The sequence below is a fragment of the Triticum aestivum genome, chromosome 4D (assembly GCF_018294505.1).
Source record: "Triticum aestivum cultivar Chinese Spring chromosome 4D, IWGSC CS RefSeq v2.1, whole genome shotgun sequence".
NCBI lineage: Eukaryota > Viridiplantae > Streptophyta > Magnoliopsida > Poales > Poaceae > Triticum > Triticum aestivum.
In genome coordinates this window covers 123,699,272-123,704,979 of record NC_057805.1, presented here as the reverse complement: position 1 = coordinate 123,704,979, position 5,708 = coordinate 123,699,272, and the positions used below count along the sequence as shown (strand labels likewise).

At 50.1% G+C, this 5,708-nt stretch overlaps 1 non-coding gene and 1 pseudogene across 1 annotated transcript; one reads left to right on the top strand and one right to left on the bottom strand.

Annotated features, from left to right (window-relative positions):
• Positions 1 to 1,016: 1,016 nt before the first annotated feature.
• Positions 1,017 to 1,103, top strand: TRNAS-UGA (transfer RNA serine (anticodon UGA)). Its single transcript has one exon. It is a non-coding gene; the product is annotated as a tRNA-Ser (tRNA).
• A 1,990-nt stretch (positions 1,104 to 3,093) lies between these two features.
• Positions 3,094 to 3,903, bottom strand: LOC123096773 (uncharacterized; annotated as a pseudogene).
• Between the last annotated feature and the right edge of the window lie 1,805 nt (positions 3,904 to 5,708).

The following is a 5,708-nucleotide window of genomic DNA, read 5'->3' as shown; positions in this document are numbered from 1 at the left end:
TGCTGAGGACAAATTGAACAAGCTACTTCTCAAACCAAGTCCGGGTGGGCTTTTGAATTCAGAGAAGGGAATTCCAGTTCTGATTCTAGTCTCTGTGCTCTGTTCAGTTCAGTTCAAGATGGGAAAGTATTGCTTGTTTCCTAGAATCCTAAAAGGGGTGCTTGTTTTCCTCGTCCGGGCTCTCCTCTCCCCTTTCTGTCCCAACCTTCATTCCTGCTTTTCCGCCAATTCACTAATTTCAATAGTTCAGATCCAGCACTTATATCCCTTTTATATATATATATAGAATCAGGTATCTGCTTTCCATGGTTCTTGATTTCGGTATATGAATCTTCCTGAATTCAAGTAGAGAATACCAGGGCTTTCTTCTTCTTTGATTTTCCTTGTCGGGTAAGTTCCGACCCGCACGAAAGGCGTAACGATCTGGGCACTGTCTCGGAGAGAGGCTCGGTGAAATAGACATGTCTGTGAAGATGCGGACTACCTGCACCTGGACAGAAAGACCCTATGAAGCTTTACTGTTCCCTGGGATTGGCTTTGGGCCTTTCCTGCACAGCTTAGGTGGAAGGCGAAGAAGGCCCCCTTTCGGGGGGGCCAAGCCATCAGTGAGATACCACTCTGGAAGAGCTCGGATTCTAACCTTGTGTCAGACCCGCGGGCCAAGGGACAGTCTCAGGTAGACAGTTTCTATGGGGCGTAGGCCTCCCAAAAGGTAACGGAGGCGTGCAAAGGTTTCGTTGGGCCAGACGGACATTGGTCCTCAAGTGCAAAGGCAGAAGGGAGCTTGACTGCAAGACTCACCCGTCGAGCAGAGACGAAAGTCGGCCTTAGTGATCCGACGGTGCATATTATCATATAGAAAGAAGCGAAGCGTAGCGATTCGTACTACCGGAAAAGTGTCGCTAACCGCTAGGCAATAGAGTCAGCTTACGGGGTGGGGCGCAAGCAAGCGTAGAGAATCACATAGAGTTGCCCCTACCTGCCAGCACGCAGATAGATAGGGCGGGCGAGCGCAGGGATGGATGTCTGAGCGGTTGAAAGAGTCGGTCTTGAAAACCGAAGTATTGATAGGAATACCGGGGGTTCGAATCCCTCTCCATCCGCGAGGTCATAAGTTCTCTCTTGCCTTATCTATAGATAAGAACGAATCTCCTCGACTGATATGATGTATGGAATGGGTAGAAGGTTGAGGTTATTGTGTGTTGATTTAGTTAGGACTTTGTCTCCCTTTCGTTATCTTCCGGCCCGGGTGGATGACCTGTGGGAGCTAAGTCGAAGATCTCGGTGTCGTCGTGAGTGGTTGATAAACAACGATTGCAGTTTGATTTAGGGAGTCCCAACCCTGTGAAGCTTAACAGACAAAGAAAACGATAGAGACTTCCGGGTATAGGGTGACGACCTTAATGAATCAAGTATTCAGGTGGCAGAGTATTTAGCTACATAAGCGCTCAAATTCCTGAATACTTATTGCCCAAAAAATATGATCAACCCCAGGTACATTTATTAGGTTTTGATCTGAGGCTATCCTGGTCTGCAGGACCCAACACAAGTATTCATCCTTTCCAATCTGCAAAAGGTGTTGCCGAAAGCTTACCCTCTTCCACACGGATGCTACAGCAGCTATCACTTTTGCAGGAGGGGAATTACAGAGTTCGCCTCTCGACATCTTGTTTGGTAAGCGGAATTTTGACCCAGGCGCCCTAGTGTTGCCTAACCGTTCGGCCGGAGATGTCGGATGCGAGATCTTTAGCTACTTGTATCAATTTGCCGCAGTGTGCTTAGATACAATGGGCTGGCAGCTGAGGCTTGGCAGGATGTCGAGGGAGCAGGAAAGAGTTTGTTATTCGCTATTGGCTTAGTACGACCTATACATAATAGGGCCATGATGGTTTTGGCAAGGCCTTGAACTTCATATATCCCTTTTTTACTCAATCCAGAATACCGATAAAGTCAAATTGAATCATTTTGTCGACCTTTCCTTTGGATTTATTATCATAGGTAGTGTTCGAGATCGCCTCTGTGCGGTGAACGCTCGAATGTAGCTAACATCAGTTTTGTCCTCGCGTGGTTGAAGGAGATGCTGCTGCTGGATGGAATGCTTCCGGGGCGCCATGATCCTTCTATCAGGAATAGAATAATCGAGGGCACTGACTGACTGCATCAATCATCGCTCAGTGAGCTATTAATTGCCGCCAATAGCGCTTCGCTTGCATGCAAGGCGGCTAATAAAAGCGCCAGGTAGACGCGCGGAGATGCATTTTGAGTACTGGTGGTACTGGACAAGCTCTAGGGGAATAATCTCTTTCTTATTTCTTTCTTATTTCTTTCCCATGACGACTAGGAACGGGCAAATCAAGAATTTCACTTCGAATTCCGGACCTCAACATCCTGTTGCTCATAGTGTTTGACGATCAGTATTGGAAATGAACGGAGAAGTGGTGGAACGTGCGGAACCACATATTGGATCACTCCAGTGCGGCACAAAGCCGCTGACGCTGAGTAGGCTCCTATGCCGCTAGCACGGTGGAGGTTCTGTAGCGCGTCATGAGCACCGGGCAAAGGGACGGTTGAGCAACTCAAGCGAACCGCCCTACCTGACTTTGGATAAAGATAGAAGGGAGAAGGTTGTGAAGGTGGCCTCGTTATCCACACATCTGGTCGGAGGACCGACCTGGGTTTTCACGAGCGTAGGCGGGTCCTGGAGTGCCCGTCAAGGGCGCTAGCGCATACCCCGGGGTGATCATCACCACCTGCACCTCACATCTCGGCAGAGTGGAACGTGTAACCCGCCTGCTGTCCAAGTCAACCACTGAATTTCCTGTAATTCATAGCGCCTAACAGAACATAGCAGCAAGGGACAACCCACCCATACAGACAGCCTGCGGGGAGGATGGCACTACTGGCAAAGACCGTCTGGCGAAAACGCCGCAGGCGCGAAGCGTGGTGGGCCTGCGCCGGGGGAGCATAGGGAGGAAAGGGAGCCCGGACGGTGGAAGAGCCAGGGGAAGCCGGGTCATTTGACGGAAATGGAAGGTCCGAGCGGCTCATTCATTCTTGAAAAAAGAGGGGGGGGGGGCGAGCCAATGTATCAATGAATAGATACAGTCAACGGTATTAAGACAGCGCTGCCTACACGCGAATTAGCTTCCGAGGTCGAGCAGTCTCAATTTCACTACAGGATTTGCGAATGAATGCTGGGCTGGGCCACCTCAAATGGCGTGAGCCGCATGCGGGGAGACCCGCACGTACGGTTTTCAGGGGGATCCGGCCGGCCGGCGCCCACCCGACTAGAGGGACTGAGAAATTAATCGAGTACAAAACTTATCTTCAAGCTTTACCTTATTTTGATCGTTTAGAGGGCGATCGCGGAGTCACTGAATGAAGTCCTCCCTCCCTTTCTTTCGGAGGTGCTGACCCGCTGCGAGGCAGATATGACTAAGTGACATATTGAATATGGCGACGACTACAGCATGTCGTAGAAGGAGATAAGAGGTGGAGCCAACGACCCACTAAGACTCACGTATCTACAACTACATTCCCGAGCGGCAGTCAAACGGAGGCGTGAATGCAAGATGCCAGCGGAATGATCGACCGGACAGAGGCTAGGGCAGCTTTCTTCCCACCGCGTCCTTCCTTGTGTGTCGGAGATACAAAGCGAGTGCACCGGAAAAGAAGGGGAACTGAATCGATCTATTCCATGGTGAAGCATCCGAAGCATAACTGCACACTCACGCGATCTTTGCCGAGAGATAGGAGCATTCGGTGGAACCGGTGAACTACACTTGCTTCTTGATAGATGTGTGGGACAGAGGGCTCGTGGTACCTGCTGCCCGCCCTTCCTCCGCTTTGATAACCGTGTGAACGGAGAGTGGGCAGAGCAAAAGGGAAGGAGGTCCTCATACGGAGTCGCACACTTGAGCAGTGCGGGAGACTGGGGAATGGGTCGAGTAAACTCCCTTAGGGCTGATTAAATCACAGACGAGGAACTTTTCTTTCTTTTTTTCTTTTTGATTTGAAGGGTATGTTCTCAAAAAGGAAAGGCAGAGGTAAATACTTCGAAGAGGCGGCTCGGTAGGGATGGAATGGTCAATAGTCAAGTCAAGGATGACTTCTTTGTTGGCGAAACGATGGGGGAGAGAAAGCACGCCAGTGATTCTCTGAGCCGGTCTTCATTTCCAACGCCTCGGGAAACAGGTCGAGATAGATGACAGCACCTTTTTATCCTCTTCCTTACCGGGAAGGCGCACTTCTCTTCTTCTTCTGGCCTTCACCTCCTGCCCGGCCCGGAAATAGAACCCAGCCCCCTTTCTGATCCATTCATTTCTGCAAGCAGGCGGGATCCAGAGCTAAGCCCCCCTCCTATTCGAAGCCGGGTGTGGCCTCGCCCTTTTGCTCTTCCTTCGGTTTGGCTCCACGAAGGCGCCGCCTAGACTAGGAGCCCCACTCATATTCAAAAGGCGCCCAGCTTTCAAGACGATGATAATAATTAGTCAACTTTTTCCAATATCATGGAATAGCATGGCCCGGGGCTAAGGTAACTCCAGTGGGAGAGACGTGTTATGGGTGACCTTATTGCACGGTTCAGAGAGCACTTGTGTATGTGATGCAAGTGAACGTGTACGAAAAAGCTGTCGTAAAGTTTCGTTGTTCGTTCCGTCGTTGACCCTATCTATGTTTCTACGATGGCCCAAGAACACGCTCATTCTTCAGCCGTGGAGAGACTTTTGAATTGTGAGGTACCATTACGAGCTCAATATATAAGAGTGTTATTCTGTGAAATAACTCGAATTTCAAATCATTCACTTGCTTCAACTACTCATGCTATGGATGTGGGAGCATCAACTCCGTTCCTTTGGGCTTTTGAGGAGCGGGAGAAATTGTTGGAATTCTATGAAAGAGTCCCGGGAGCCAGGATGCATGCCAGTTTCATACGACCTGGTGGAGTGGCACAAGATCTGCCTCTTGGCTTATGTCGAGATATTGATTCCTCCACACAACAATTTGCTTCTCGTATCGACGAATTAGAAGAGATGTCAACCGGCAACCGTATCTGGAAACAACGATTAGTGGATATTGGTACTGTCACTGCACAACAAGCAAAGGATTGGGGATTCAGTGGTGTAATGTTAAGAGGTCGTGCGACATGAAGACATTGATAGCAATATGAAGGAAGTTCCCATCAGGCAACAACGGTTCTGCCTGACCCTACAAAAGCATGCATATGTTGTCAGTGAAGATTTTGTGTGAAGCCTTGGAGACGACGTACCCGGGGCTAGGGTGAGCTGAGGGGGGACAGCGTAAGTGAGCGAATGTGTGTAAGCCCAGTCAAAGATTCCTATTCTAGGCGGGGCGGGCCATCAACCTTCGAATGGTGTTGGTCCTACGGACCGTGAACGGATTCGCCTCTGGCCTCTGGGCACGTCGGAACCGCATGAGTTCACCGGGGTGGAGCACGGTCCGCCAAAATCGGCATAGGTTAGGTGCTATTGATGGAACATGGTAAGCCCATCTTTCTCCATATGAAAGTGCTGCGGGCACATAGAGATGTGGGTAGAGGAAGTCTCAAAAAGCGAAGGCCGAGCTGTAGGTCACGTGACCTGCACCGAAAAGGTGGCTGACTGGGCTTTCTCCTGGATCAAAGCGGATCAGCTCGCCAAATTCGTCGATCGAATCGGGCACCCCGGAACGTCGAATGAAAGTGGTCTTTC